Source organism: Lissotriton helveticus, chromosome 4_1 (assembly GCF_964261635.1).
Source record: "Lissotriton helveticus chromosome 4_1, aLisHel1.1, whole genome shotgun sequence".
In the NCBI taxonomy this organism is placed as follows: domain Eukaryota; kingdom Metazoa; phylum Chordata; class Amphibia; order Caudata; family Salamandridae; genus Lissotriton; species Lissotriton helveticus.
In genome coordinates, this window is record NC_136063.1 from 1,904,152,507 (window position 1) to 1,904,168,850 (window position 16,344).

Below are 16,344 nucleotides of genomic sequence, written 5' to 3' on the forward strand. Positions count from 1 at the left end.
GGAGTACTAAATCCTTTGAGCCAATCATCTATTTCTTTTTGTTTAAACTCTTTTTATTTTAAATTTGCATCATTACATTTTAAGCGGAAAAGGAGATAACATTTGCATATTGTACAGTTTCAATTGCATTTCATGTTTTTAAGATGAGGTCACATGGAATCAACAGTACTCAGTTGTCTCATCATACATTTCTTAATCAGTGTCAATCCAACTTAGAAACAGAACAACGAGATCCTCTACCTTCCCCCCAATCCCCCTACATTTTTATACATCTTAGTGGATGTCTCGGGTACCTCTAAAAGTTCTCCATGGTCTCCAGACCTTTTCCCACTACTAACTGGGGTCATCCTCACCCTTTATACATCAGTTGTTCTGCATTTTAGGCACCAATCTAGGTCTGTTAACTGTTGTTGTATCAACAATCTATTTATTGAGGAGTAACTCCAGATTTTTCTCTCGAATTATTTGAATGTAAATCTCCATTAGTCAACTCTCTACTTGTTGCGGGTTGCATATTTACTTTTGATGCATCTAGAACTGTACTTCCCTTTGGTACAATATTATCGTAAGCATGGTAACCAAATTGGCTCACCTGTTCTATGGATACAAAAAGGTGGCAACATCTGTACCATTCTACTCCTTGGATAAAGTTGTGCCTGGTTTTGAATGGGACCTGCACTCTTAGTAGCAGTAGTATTACTTTGAGTTAGAACCATTGGCGTCTGGAGCAAATATCTTGTTGTCACATCCAGTGGATTACAGTGTACTGTATTCACTCCTGTAGGTATAGTCAGAGTATGTGTAGTATTCACCTACTACCTAGATTTAAAAAGAGGTATAACAGGTCCAATGGTAACAGGAACAGTCTAAGCATTGGGAGCTTTCATTTCAAATGGGTTCAATCGAGCAGTTATTCCTGTTTCCCCATTTAAAGGAGAAATCAGTGTAGCTTCTTTTGGTACATCAGGTATTATAGGGGAATTCGTAATTTCAGCTGAAGTACTCATTGACACATCCGCATTCTGGGATTCATTATATGGTGGCGGATGACTCATTAACAAATCATTCAAAAGTTCATCATCTATGTCAGTATTTTCTCCTTCTGTTTCTGCATCACTCTTTTCTATTTCAATATGTTTTATTGTCTCTATCTGGTGTCCCACAATCTCTCCTTCAACTGGTAACATTGAATATAGTCTAGTTCCCTGTACAATATCTGCTCTCCATACTTTCTGTTGTGCATCACATCTAGCCTTTGCATAATGATCTAAGGCTCTTCTATATCTTCCCTGATACTTTTCTTTCTCTTTTTGATGTGCAATATGTTCCCATGTATTTAATGACACAAATTGGGCAGCTGTGGAGGTGGTTTCAATTCATACAATTTTCTCTTTAAGTTCATGATAATTCTTAAATTAAATATCCCATAATGAGGAAACTCGTTTATACTAAAATTGAAGCCAGAGACATATATGTATTCCTTTATCCATCAATACAATATGTCTTGGCATACCCTCAGGTGATGCTTCTACTATTACCCTAGCAGGTATGGTGTCATCTCCTTTAATTAATTTCCGTCAAGCCTTGCAAAATTTCAATATTATTCAATATTTGTATTCACAATTGTTTTCCGTAAAATCCAGGAAATGAAATTCACCCACAAATCTCATTTAATAATTGTTCAGCAGTCTCAACCAAAAAAAGATGTCTCTTTATGACGTTGTCAGCCAATCTCAGTGGGACTTTTCACCAACCAACCATTCACAGCACAACATACTGTGATATCAACCTCGATCCATGCAGCAGCCTCCTTTACAATTTTCCTTGGCGCGTTTTCTAAGCAAAAACACAAACAATATCGAAGTGTTTCGACATAAAACTATCTGCATCACTAAGGAAGAATGTCTCTCACTCAAAGGTAATAGAAAATATCTTATTTCTATACTTATTTACCATCAACTGCAAATGAAATCTCGACCAGCAGGATTCCCCCTTAATTGATACAGTTATTCCCTGTGCACATGAGATCAACTATGCCAATCGTATCCACTAACACACTTGGAAGTCCCAATCCATAGATGTTGTCAATCATGTCTCACGACAAGCACCACAATACAGCTTACTTAGGGTCCAATTACGAGTGTGGCGGACTTCCAGATTCGCGATGGTGTGTCGGTGGCAGTGCAGCATCTGCCTCACTGGCAGTCCAACCGCCTCATTATGATTTGGGCAGTTGGACCGACATGGGGCCACTGCCGCCGCCAGTGAACCGCACTCCCTGGAGGTGGCGCAGTAGTCCTGAGGCTGCAATATGCTTGGCGGACCCGCTGTGGTCCCAAGCACATCCCACCTTGAAACCGAGTCAGAGATGAAAGAAAGGGAGCCCTGCAGGGCCTCCTAGCACCTTACACCATGTGTATGCATGCAAGGAGGCACAACATGTGCCCCCCTGTGTGCATGTACACTAGTTCTTGCACGGCATGGACTTTACAGTCCATGCCGTGCAGGAACCTTGTGTGGCGTTCCCATTGCGGTACCATTTTAAAAGGCACCACCGCCTTTGAAAGAGACACTGCTGCAGTAATCGCCATGCTACCCGCCTGCCAGACCACTTTTAAGTTGTAATCTGGCGGGCAGACGGTAGCTACTTTTGGTGGTGCAGGGTGCTGCAATGGCGTGTCGCCACCCCTGCACCGCCAAAAGTCGTAATGGGCTCTTAGTGTATTCTATACTAAGACCACCAAGTAGGTGTATATCCCAGAGTTTTAGGCCACAAACAGACCCTAAAACATCTTCAGTTTCTTTGCATTGAGCGCCACACTCATACATGGACTTTAACCACTTTGTGGACTCCAACCACTTTGTCATTGCGCTAGGCAACACACAGCCATTTAAAAAATACTACAATCTACACTTTAGCAATGCAATGTGCAACCCTATTATTACTCACACTCTTTTGCTGCTACAAGTTGTAGAATTATGTCAGCTATTCCATCACTCCTGCAGCCGAACATGGAATTTTTGAATTTTGGACTGGACAGGGGAAATCTATTTTTCAGGTACCCTACATCCTCATGTTGCTAGACAAAACCATATCTCTGCTGCCAAGATCTGCGGCAGCAGAAGCTCTTTGTAGATGGTTGTCTCGCACTGGGCCCATAGGAGTGCTAAATTTCAATTCTACTTGCTATTCTTCACCACAGAGTCATTCGTCCTCTAATGGAACTTTCTTCATTGTGGTAAGGGGTTAAAATCTAGGAAACCCACTGCTCGTCTACCCAATGAGGACCATTAATTGGTAGCCAACTCCCAAGCACAGTTTCTGCGAAAGAACATTAAATCTCGAATAAATGACTCACAACAAGTCTTAAAATAAATGAATTATTGCACAAGTAAACTATATTTTTAGCAATTCTAACATGCATACTAATGCATGCAGCAAAAATTCAAACATTTACTCATTGTTGTTTTTGGTGGTTTTGTCTTAATCAAAATAATCAGTATTTTTGCTCTAACACACCCTACTCAACCACTAACCCAATTTGTCACACTGCCCTATAGTGTTTATTGTTACAGCTGAAAGCAGGGGATTTCCACAGCACAAATCTCCCATGAGAATGACTTTTTTTAAGCACTGTTCCTACTGTGCATCTGCTATACTGACTAAAGACCGGTCAGCTGCTTGTACAATGCAAATGAGGATGCCGTATCACAATAAGGTAACTATACTGCATGCGTTTTAGAATGGCATATTTGATGTAGATTTTACATCTTCACACTGCATAGCAATATGTTTGGTGCAGCAGGGAATAACATGACACTATACACGTTTTCAGGCTAGACAGTACAGTCCTCTCAAGCGTTCAAATTCATAGGAATGTGTACAAATTTCCATATCTGATTATATCACTTTAAGTGATTTTATATGGCCCTTGGTACTACTGATATTATAGGAAATGACTTTATGAAAATCACTGCAATGGAATTACCCTGTTGGATGTGTGAGCTACCACAATATATTTAATTTTTATATCAACCTAGCACGGACACACTATTTTTAACTCAATATTGGCTAATCTTGACAATATATATCTCATTCAGATAGCATTGGCTTGAAGGAAGTCTTTAAAACCAGATTGGGCTGGATGTTTGGAGGGTCTGTTGATTCTCCTTTTAGATTTCCCAAAGAAATTATCAATCTTCCCAGGATTCACTATGCAACCTGGTGCAAAACAGATTAGGTGAAAGGTGTCAAATGTCCCCTTAAGAGGGTCCCAAATAGGAGGAAAAACTCATAAGAAGAAAACAGATGTGGCAGAAAACATCCAGAAGTAGAATCAAGTAGAAATTTCTAGCTGCAAGGAGTAAAACATCAGGGACAAGTAATGGAAGTTAGAGGTCAGGAAATGTGACAAAAAATAAGGGAACAACTGTGTTGCAACATATCCTTCCCTTGGAACTGCGTTCTTACATATGGTTCTAACAGGAACTAACATTATAGAACAAAGATGTTGCTTTACATCTTGAATTGGGATTTTCAGCTGGCATTCTATGGAAACCATTCCGGAAAAGGCATGTTATGAGGTGGGACCATTCTAGAAATCATGGAATTTGTTTGGGAAGGGAAGAAGAAGCCCAAGTTTGACAACTTTCACCCATCACTGCTTTCCTTGATCCTGCTGCTCACATTCTCACCCTCTATGCTCATGGAACACACCTCTTGGTAGCCCCCAGCCCGGAGACACCATAGAGGTCCAGGCTACACAGTCACTCAGCTACGCATTGAGCATGGAATCTCAGAACAATGTGATGAGTCCCACATACATATTAAAATGCATTGGGCTGAGAGAGGAGTTCTTTGGCAACCCTACTCAGTCCTTTAAAATGGAAGAGAATAGAGGGATAGACACTGCCTCAACAACAATTAATTCAGCATTCCAAGGGAAACCACCTGATTCCTGGTCCACCGCTATTATAGTGGTGTTTCTAAAGAAGAACAAGGACTCAAAAGAATTAGGTTCATATCGACCCATATCTCTTATTACGGCAGACAGTAAGATTTATTCTAAAATTCTTGCAAATAGACTTAATCAGGTAATGTCCAGTTTAGTTTCTAATATTCAACATGGTTTTATTAGATGTAGAGATACTGCTGATCACGTTAAACGTGTTATCACACTTTTAGATTGGGCACAGGCAAAGGAATCCCCAGTCGGGGTCATCCTACTTGATGCTGAAAAAGCGTTTGATAGAGTGGACTGGGGATTCCTTTGGACGGTGTTAGAAGGGAAGGGGTTTCCCCCACAATTCATTCAAGCGGTGCGCTCGCTTTACTTTAATCCTAAGGGGATAATAAGATTAGGTGCCGACCATTCGAGACCTTTTCCAATTACTAGAGGGACTAGACAAGGTTGCCCTTGTTCCCCGCTTTTATTTGCGTTATATTTAGAACCATATTTGAGTAGACTCATCCTGGAACCTAAGATTCCACCAGTCCGTCTCTTTGAAGTTGACCATAAAGTCCTAGCGTACGCAGATGACGTGGCTATTGTCACCTCTGATGTCTCTTCGGCGCTACCCATAATAATTGATTTGGCCAGCGAGTTCGGGAAAGTCTCTGGCTATAAGCTAAACATTACAAAAACTCAGATCATACATTCGGAAACGGGTAAACCCACTGATATCCCACTAAATACTACTGGTTCCTATCTCGGTGTTACTTTATCTCCCAAGGTTGAGGATATTGTTGCATTAAACTTAGACCCTTTACTTATATCCACCAACAGAACGTTAGAAAGATTTAATAATTTACACTTGTCATTATATGGACGAACTAATGTCATTAAGATGATGATTTTTCCAAAATTTTTGTATTTCTTTCGTACTATTCCCTTATTTTTTTCAATGTCTCTCTTCAATAGAATAGATAGAATGGTGTCTAGGTTTTTGTGGGGGCACCGCGCCAGAAGATCCTTAAAATGGTGTACTCTTCCATTAGACTGTGCTGGTTTGGGGCTCCCGAATTTTAGAATGTATTACTGGGTGTTAGACCTAGGGTATCCTAGACTACATAGGGTAGCCTGGCACAGTAGTGGTTACAGCTAAACTCAAGGCGTTGGTTAAGTGCTTACAATTCCCACTCACAGTAACCCAGTGATTAACCACTAAAATAAAAGACACAACACCAATTTTGGAAAAATACCAGTACCTTTTATAAAAATAATGTTCTATTCTTGTTCTGGTTTTAAATAGAAGTAGTACACAAATAATTTACACAGTTCCCATAGATCTCAATTCACATTCAATACTTTTCCTAGTCAGAATATAAGAATCAAGGGTACATTACATTTGTGATAAGTTGCTGTCCATGTTACAATACACTTCTCCACTATGTAGTTACAGAAAGGAAATTGCACTCTACAGTTTCAATATGCTAATTAACAGCTCTTAGGCAGGTACATTACCCCTCAGCTCTTAGCCTTCCGCTAAACTCAACAGACCTCTACCACAGGTGTGGATCTTCTCAGCATAAATCACCAGTTATGTGGCTAAAGGAAGACAAAGAAGTATTAACAAGGCTCCCCCCTGGTCAATTCACAGGCTACACCTTACTGGTGGAGGTTCTGCCTCCTCAATTAATAACAGGCTGTAATGGTTTTTACTCGTGAGCCCGGTTGTTCCCTGCACACCGCTCTCCCCTCTCCTTTTATCTAGTTAGGTGATAGATTCACGTGGTCTGGGCGGATCACTAGCCCAATTCCTCGTACTTGGCTTTCTGGCGGCTTTACAGTTAATAACCTGGTTCGTAGTTCCGCTGCTTTGGTGTCTCTAGTCACCCGGTGCTGCCGCCTCCCGCTCCCTTCACTTCACCCTGCTTACTTCTTTGACGGGGACACCGGCTGTAGTAGCTCGATCAGGCTCCAGCCTCCGGCGTCAGGGATGAGTGCTCCGTAGGCGGGGCCTGACGAGCGTGGGGCCGCCTGGATCTCCGCGGCCTCACCGGCGAGTCGGTTGGTGCTTTCGCGGTTCCGCCGCTGAGGAAGACGGCGCTTTCGCTTCTCCGCTGTGAGGCGTCCGGCACTTCCCCTCTTGGGCTCCGCCTCTTCCGACCGGCGGGGTTGGCCTTCGGGCGCGCCTCCAGTGACGCCGCTGGTTTCTTCACGGCTTCCGGACTCGTCCTCTCCTCCAACGCCGCCTCCCTTCGCCGACACGCAGAACAGCTGGGCGCTTCCTTTGCGCTTGACACAGGCAGACAGCTAGCGCTTCCTTCGCGCTTGACACAGGCAGACAGCTAGCGCTCTCCACAGGTAGGAACTCCTGCTGACTTCACCGCTGGTCACCACAAGCTGCAAAGCTGACGCGTAGGTTGTGACAGGATTGTTCCTTAATCCTCAGGCCATCGGCAGAGCCCTGAGTTACCCACAGCCTTCAGGCCAGTAGCGCAGGTCACTCACAGGGGTCGCTTGGCTGCAGTTAATAAGGGTCTCCTCATATCACGACCCGGTTCGCAATTTGGTCATAAAGTCTCTGGTCACGCTTTATGGCTGACGTGACAGTGGGGTTTGGTCAGATTGAAAGGGGGCACTTCCCAATAACGCGACCGCCGGCCCACAGGTCGATCTGGTCACCTCTGGTGCGCAATCCTCCTTCGCAAGTCGCCTCTCTCCTCACCGGTCACTCCTGAGACTACTACAAAATGGCTGCTGGTCACTGGCCTTTTATAGGGTGGCCTGAGACCTGCAGAAGTCACTGGATGCTTCTAGAAAGTTCCTTATGTTAGCCTATGGCCTGTTCTCCAGTAGTGTCCGTTATGGCAGTTGGTGGACACCATTTTAGGTTTCTGGATGTCCCTAGATTTTCAAGGGCCTGACTAGGCCTCACAGGTTATGAGGGAAAACTGGCGTCATAGCCAAGGAACACCTAGCCCCCTGACAGCACTGAAAAATCCTGGTGGACATATATGTAAAAAATAAAAATAAAAACTCTGGGAGGCTAAGGGGGACAAAAATAAATAATAATGGTTAGAGTATCCCCAGAAGCAGACAGGTCTAACACGCGTCCCCCCCAGCTGAAAGTGGGGAGAACTACCCAACCCCTTGGGAGTCCTCATCACTAAGGCGGAAGTACCTGGATAGACCGTCTGCATTGGCATGGTCCGTCCCAGGTCGATGTTCCACCCTAAAGTCCATTCCCTGTAGGGAGATGGACCACCTCAGCAACTTGGGATTCTCCCCCTTCATTTGCATCAGCCAACGAAGGGGGCGGTGGTCAGTCTGAACTAGGAAGTGCGAGCCAAACAAGTATGGCCGCAACTTCTTCAGAGCCCAAACCACCGCAAAGGCTTCTCTCTCAATTGTACTCCACCTCCTTTCCCTGGGGAGTAGCCTCCTGGACAGGAAGACCACGGGTTGATCCAAGCCCTCATCATTTAGCTGCGATAACACTGCCCCAATGCCATGTTCTGACGCATCTGTTTGGACAATGAATTCTCTAGCAAAATCAGGGGCCTTGAGAATGGGAGCGGAACACAATGCTTGTTTCAAGGTCATGAAGGCTCGCTGGCAAGCCTCCGTCCAGACTACCCGTCGGGGTTGCTTCTTGGAAGTAAGTTCAGTGAGGGGTGCCACAATAGTGCCATACCCCTTCACGAAGCGACGGTAGTATCCAGTGAGGCCCAGGAAGGCTCGGACCTCTGTTTGAGTCTTAGGGGGCTCCCAGGCGATGATAGTCTCAATCTTTGCCTGGAGGGGCTGCACCGTCCCTCTGCCCACCAAGTGACCTAGGTACACCACCGTTCCCTGTCCGATCTGACACTTGCTGGCCTTGATGGTCAAGCCAGCCTGTTGCAGGGCATGAAGAACAGCTTGCAGGTGCTGCAAATGGTCCTCCCAGCTGCTACTGAAGACAGCAATGTCGTCCAGGTATGCAGCAGAGAAAGCTTCCATTCCAGAAAGGACCCTGTTCACCAGCCGCTGGAAAGTGGCAGGGGCATTCTTGAGCCCAAAGGGCATCACACGAAATTGGTAGTGTCCCTGAGGTGTAGAGAAGGCTGACCTTTCCTTCGCCTCCTCGGTAAGGGAAATCTGCCAGTACCCTGAAGTTAGGTCAAAGGTACTTAAGTACTGAGCAGCTCCTAGCCGGTCAATAAGCTCATCTGCCCGTGGGATGGGATGTGCGTCAGTTTTGGTTACTGAATTCAAGCCTCGGTAGTCCACACAGAATCTCAATTCAGGTGTGGTGCCTGGTGGGGCAGCTTTTGGTACCAAAACCACCGGGCTAGACCAAGGGCTACCAGAAGGTTCAATCACCCCTAGCTCCAGCATCTTGGCGACTTCACTTTTGATGCTGGCCTTCACCTTGTCCGACAGCCGGTAGATTTTAGATTTCACAGGTGGGCTGTCTCCTGTGTCCACGTCATGGGTACACAGGTGGGTCCTACCTGGGACAAGGGAGAACAGAGGAGAAAATTGCTCCAGGATCTGGCGGCAATCACTCTGCTGTTCAGGAGTCAGGGATGGCGAGAAAATCACTCCCTCCACCGACCCATCCTTTTCTTGGGACGAGAGAAGATCAGGGAGAGGTTCACTTTCTTCTTCCTCTGCTCCATCGGTTACCAGCATTAAGACAACCTCGGGCCTCTCATGATGTGGCTTGAGGCGATTGGCATGCAGCACCCTGTGGGGCTGCCTCGGGGTCTTAAGATCCACCAAATAGGTGGACTTCCCCTTTTTCTCTAAAACCTCAAAGGGGCCTGTCCAACGGTCCTGGAGGGCATTTAGCTCTCCAGGTTCCATTACCCACACTTTCTGTCCAGGCTCCAGTTCCACTGGGTGAGCGTTGTGGTCATACCACTCTTTCATAACTGCTTGGCTGGCCTCCAAGTTGTCTGAAGCCTGCTTCCACAACTTAGCCATTTGGCTCCGGAAGGCCAGCATGTAGCTCACCACGTCCTGGGGAAGCTTCCTGGGAGTCTGTTCCCATCCGTCTTTCACCAGGCTGAGAGGTCCCCTTACAGGATGCCCGTACAAAAGTTCGAAGGGGCTGAAGCCCACTCCCTTCTGTGGCACTTCCCTGTAGGAAAACAAGAGACAGGGTAGGAGGATGTCCCATTTCCTCCGCAGGCTCTCAGGTAGACTCCGTATCATACCTTTCAAGGTTTTGTTAAACCTTTCCACAAGACCATTGGTTTGTGGGTGATAAGGAGTGGTAAACCGATAGGTAACGCCGCACTCCTTCCACATAGCCTGCATGTATGCTGAAAGGAAGTTAGTCCCCCTGTCGGATACAACCTCCTTGGGGAAACCCACTCGGGTGAAGATCCCCATCAGGGCCCTGGCCACTGCAGGTGCAGTGATGGTCCTCAGAGGTATTGCTTCTGGGTACCGTGTGGCATGATCCACCAAAACCAGTATGAACCGGTGTCCAGCTGAAGTTGGTGGATCCAATGGCCCTACAATGTCGATGCCCACCCTCTCAAAGGGGGTGCTAACGACAGGTAGTGGTTCCAGGGGAGCTTTTAGCTTCACCCCGGTTTTCCCACTGGCTTGGCAAGTCACACACGTCCGACAATATGTATCCGACGCCACTTTCATTCGAGGCCAGTAGAAGTGGGGGACAAGCCGGGCAAAGGTCTTGTCCTGTCCTAGGTGTCCTGCCAATGGTATCTCATGAGCCAGTTCCAGTAAAAAGGCTCTAAAGCATTGAGGGACCACTAAGGCCCTGGTTGAACCATGTCCAGGTGTCTTGGGCTCACTGTAGAGGAGTCCATCCTCCCAGTACATCTGGTAGCTCCCTACAATGTTCCCTGCTGCCTGGGCTTTGGCCTGTTGCCGCAGCCCCTCGAGAGTAGGACACTCCTTCTGAGCTTTGCAGAACTCTTCCCGGGAAGGACCTCCCTCCACATGCCATTCAGTAGGGATGGGTAGGTTCTCCAGGGAAGCAACATTCTCCCCTGTGGACTCCAGATCCACCTCCGCAGGTGGCCCGGCGGTCTCACGAGGTGGAGATGTCGAGGCAGGGTCCTCCAGCCTCCTGTCCTTCTCCTCTCTGGCAGCCGGCTGGGCCATTGTTCCAGGCTCCAGCGTCAGTGAACTCCCCCTTCGGGCAGTCGCGGACCTTGTGCTGACACAAGTCCAGTCAGGGGGTCCCAGCATCTCAGAGTGAGTCTGGTACTCCACCCTCCTCCAAGCATTGTGCTCCATATCATTCCCTAACAGGCAGTCAACAGGCACGGCAGGGCTTACGGCAACTCGAAGTGGACCTGTAACCCCTCCCCACTCAAAGGGAACCTCAGCCACAGGGTAGTGGCCCAATCTGCCGTCAGCCATTACGGCGGGATGGAGTACATCTGGGATGACCTGCTCTGGAGACACCAGCTGACTCCTTACCATAGTCATGCTGGCTCCTGTATCCCTCAGAGCCTCCCCTCTACGGCCATTGATGGTGACCCACTGCTCATACTTAGTAGTATTAGAGGGCAGTTGGGTCTTTGGAACCATCTCCTTATCTCCCAGGGACACTAAAGTGACACCCGCCCGCTCCCCTCCGTTACCCAAAGGCATCTCCTCCCCGAGCACTACACTAGTTATTCCCGGGGCTTTTCCTCCAGTGGGAGGGGGTGGTCTTTTTGGGCATCTCACATCTCCTTTATAGTGTCCCACACCACCACACTCAAAACAATGAACAACCCTTGGCTGCTGGCTTTGGCCAGGGGTAGGGTTGCGAGGGGGGTTATTCCTAGGGATGAATCCTCTGCCCCTTCCTTGCGAAGTATTTTGTGGCCCTTTAGAGAACTCCCTCTTAGTTTCCCCTCCCTCTTTCTTCTGGGGGGCGCCCTGTCCATGCTTCTGGGAATCCCCTCCAGTCCCCTTAGTCGACACCCGGGTACTAACCCAGATGTCCGCCTCCTCAGCAAGCTTCCTGGGGCTGGCCAGCTTGCTGTCCACCAGATGCTGTCGTAGTTCGGGAAGACATTTCTCGAGTAGGTGTTCCTTGAGTATGAGGTCATATAAACCCTCATAGTCCCCTACCTCGCTGCCTCTCACCCAACCCTCCAGGGCCTTCCTGGCGTAATCCAAAAAATCTACCCAGTTCTGCGTGCCTAGTTTGTGGCTGCCCCGGAACTTTTGCCTATACTTCTCAGGGGTCAACCCAAACTTTCTTAACAGCGCTGACTTCATAGCCGGGTAGTAGGTCTGTTCACTACGTTCTAGGGCCAACAAGGTATCCCTGCCAGTGGGGGGCATGTATTTATATAACCCACCCCCCCAGTGGACTTCCAAGATCCCATGGGCCCTCAGTGAGACCTCGTAGGCGGCTAGCCATTTGGCAATGTCATCACTGGGTACATAGCATGCCATAATATCTTTTGGTAGGTAAGGTCTGGGTTCTTTGATGTTGGTCTGGGTATCGCTGCCACCATTCTCTGATTTGGGGGATCCTCGGTTTAGGGCTTGTAAATCCATCTCTTTGATGGTCCGCTCATGCGCCAACCTCCTATCCTCCCTTTCCATGTCCATCCTGGCTAGTTCTATTTTCAACCTCCTCTCCTCCCTCCTATCTTCCAGCTCGGCTTCGGTTAAGCCCCTGTCTGAAACGCTGCTGCTTGCCCTTGAAGGTATCCTGGGACCTGTCAGAAGATTCCCTCTCCCCATTTGGTTCAGCAATGCAGCCTCAGTAACAGTGTCCCCATCACCCACTTCCGTTTCTGGTTCCTCCCTTAGACGAGCTTCTAACCATGCCCTTATGCTTGTCAGCAACTCTCCTTTCTTGGCACCTTTATTAAAAAATACCCCGTTCTGCTGACACCAATCCCTGAGTTGAGCCACAGTATTGGCTTCCAGCTCTTTAAGATTCACCTCCAGCTTTGCCATGGTATAAAATTACTCACAGGAGAAAACCACGAAGTGACTTGAGGTTAACCTCCACCCACCACCAGAAATAAATTTAGAAAAAACAAAAATTAGATTAGGAGGGCCGCAGGGAGAAAACTCCAGGTGGGGTCCCGTGGTTGGCACTGCGTTACTACTAAGTGAGTGTAAGCACAAATCCGTGATCCCACCGCTGAAACACCAATTATGTTAGACCTAGGGTATCCTAGACTACATAGGGTAGCCTGGCACAGTAGTGGTTACAGCTAAACTCAAGGCGTTGGTTAAGTGCTTACAATTCCCACTCACAGTAACCCAGTGATTAACCACTAAAATAAAAGACACAACACCAATTTTGGAAAAATACCAGTACCTTTTATAAAAATAATGTTCTATTCTTGTTCTGGTTTTAAATAGAAGTAGTACACAAATAATTTACACAGTTCCCATAGATCTCAATTCACATTCAATACTTTTCCTAGTCAGAATATAAGAATCAAGGGTACATTACATTTGTGATAAGTTGCTGTCCATGTTACAATACACTTCTCCACTATGTAGTTACAGAAAGGAAATTGCACTCTACAGTTTCAATATGCTAATTAACAGCTCTTAGGCAGGTACATTACCCCTCAGCTCTTAGCCTTCCGCTAAACTCAACAGACCTCTACCACAGGTGTGGATCTTCTCAGCATAAATCACCAGTTATGTGGCTAAAGGAAGACAAAGAAGTATTAACAAGGCTCCCCCCTGGTCAATTCACAGGCTACACCTTACTGGTGGAGGTTCTGCCTCCTCAATTAATAACAGGCTGTAATGGTTTTTACTCGTGAGCCCGGTTGTTCCCTGCACACCGCTCTCCCCTCTCCTTTTATCTAGTTAGGTGATAGATTCACGTGGTCTGGGCGGATCACTAGCCCAATTCCTCGTACTTGGCTTTCTGGCGGCTTTACAGTTAATAACCTGGTTCGTAGTTCCGCTGCTTTGGTGTCTCTAGTCACCCGGTGCTGCCGCCTCCCGCTCCCTTCACTTCACCCTGCTTACTTCTTTGACGGGGACACCGGCTGTAGTAGCTCGATCAGGCTCCAGCCTCCGGCGTCAGGGATGAGTGCTCCGTAGGCGGGGCCTGACGAGCGTGGGGCCGCCTGGATCTCCGCGGCCTCACCGGCGAGTCGGTTGGTGCTTTCGCGGTTCCGCCGCTGAGGAAGACGGCGCTTTCGCTTCTCCGCTGTGAGGCATCCGGCACTTCCCCTCTTGGGCTCCGCCTCTTCCGACCGGCGGGGTTGGCCTTCGGGCGCGCCTCCAGTGACGCCGCTGGTTTCTTCACGGCTTCCGGACTCGTCCTCTCCTCCAACGCCGCCTCCCTTCGCTGACACGCAGAACAGCTGGGCGCTTCCTTTGCGCTTGACACAGGCAGACAGCTAGCGCTTCCTTCGCGCTTGACACAGGCAGACAGCTAGCGCTCTCCACAGGTAGGAACTCCTGCTGACTTCACCGCTGGTCACCACAAGCTGCAAAGCTGACGCGTAGGTTGTGACAGGATTGTTCCTTAATCCTCAGGCCATCGGCAGAGCCCTGAGTTACCCACAGCCTTCAGGCCAGTAGCGCAGGTCACTCACAGGGGTCGCTTGGCTGCAGTTAATAAGGGTCTCCTCATATCACGACCCGGTTCGCAATTTGGTCATAAAGTCTCTGGTCACGCTTTATGGCTGACGTGACAGTGGGGTTTGGTCAGATTGAAAGGGGGCACTTCCCAATAACGCGACCGCCGGCCCACAGGTCGATCTGGTCACCTCTGGTGCGCAATCCTCCTTCGCAAGTCGCCTCTCTCCTCACCGGTCACTCCTGAGACTACTACAAAATGGCTGCTGGTCACTGGCCTTTTATAGGGTGGCCTGAGACCTGCAGAAGTCACTGGATGCTTCTAGAAAGTTCCTTATGTTAGCCTATGGCCTGTTCTCCAGTAGTGTCCGTTATGGCAGTTGGTGGACACCATTTTAGGTTTCTGGATGTCCCTAGATTTTCAAGGGCCTGACTAGGCCTCACAGGTTATGAGGGAAAACTGGCGTCATAGCCAAGGAACACCTAGCCCCCTGACAGCACTGAAAAATCCTGGTGGACGTATATGTAAAAAATAAAAATAAAAACTCTGGGAGGCTAAGGGGGACAAAAATAAATAATAATGGTTAGAGTATCCCCAGAAGCAGACAGGTCTAACACGGGGCTATTGCTTTGAAAACTTTTCGGGTTTTGCTTTTTCATGATTATGTATCAGAACCAGCAATTGCACCTTCTATCTTTGAAATGCTTCTAGGTACCCATGCGCGGCAATGCCTGCTGAAAGTCATCGAACCCAGTTACTATAAAAAAACAAAGTTCAAGGTGGTCCTTGCTGCATTTTTAATTTGGAGGCAAATGAACAAAACTCTACGTATAATCCCAAAATTGAATTATTATACACCTCTGTTTGATAATAAGGTACTATCCGTAATCTTCCAAGATACGGTAATCTATCGATGGCATATGAAACAGATTCATTTACTTGGTCAATTGTATCAAAGCGGGTCCCTTATGTCCTTTTTCTAAATTACAAGAGACATTTGGTTTATCTAGGAACGATTTTTTTAAATACCTACAGATTCGTAGCTTCCTGAAAAAAAAAAATGCTCTACTTACTGATATCATGGAAACTGTCGATATCTTAGAAAGCTCTAGGAAGAACAGCCGTATTGGTATTATTTACCAGTTAATGAACAATAGGATGCAGAACGATCTTGATCATCATACCTTGAAATGGCAGCGAAAGCTCTGTATTGAAGGGATTGATTTGGTAAAAGTGTTTGAGATGAGCAATAAGACACTAATTAATAGCTCTCTTAAGAGTCAACATTTTATGTCCACCTTAGATCTTTACTATACACCTGCAAAACTGGTAAAATGGAAAGCTCAAAAAGGTATTAACTGTAGTCGTTGTGGTACTTTAGCAGCCGACTCAATCCACATGTTTTATAGCTGTTCTAAATTGGCTGTATATATAGAGAAGATTGAAAAGTTTTTGACTAATTTGTTACATGTGCGGATTACGGTCCATCCTACTATTATTATTTTTGGTGTTTATTTTCCCACTCGGAATCTAACTATAGATCAAGAACATTTTATGTTTGTGGGAATGTCTATTTATCGAGCCTGTATTACTTCTAGATGGTTGGACGTAGATCCACCAACTTTTGAGTTATGGCTGGGAAAGCTGCTAAATGTTTATAGAATGGATAAAGCAGTCTACAAATTGAAAGGACTCAAAAAGAAGACTTTTGGTCGGAAGTTATGGTTACCAATTGATAATTGGATTTAAATTGTACAATGGCTGTTTTTTGTAATGAATTATGTTGGTTTCCTCATTTTGTCATACCCTTGTATGTATTACCTCTGCCAGAAAATAAAAAAAATAAATAAAAAAAAGACACTGCCTCAACAG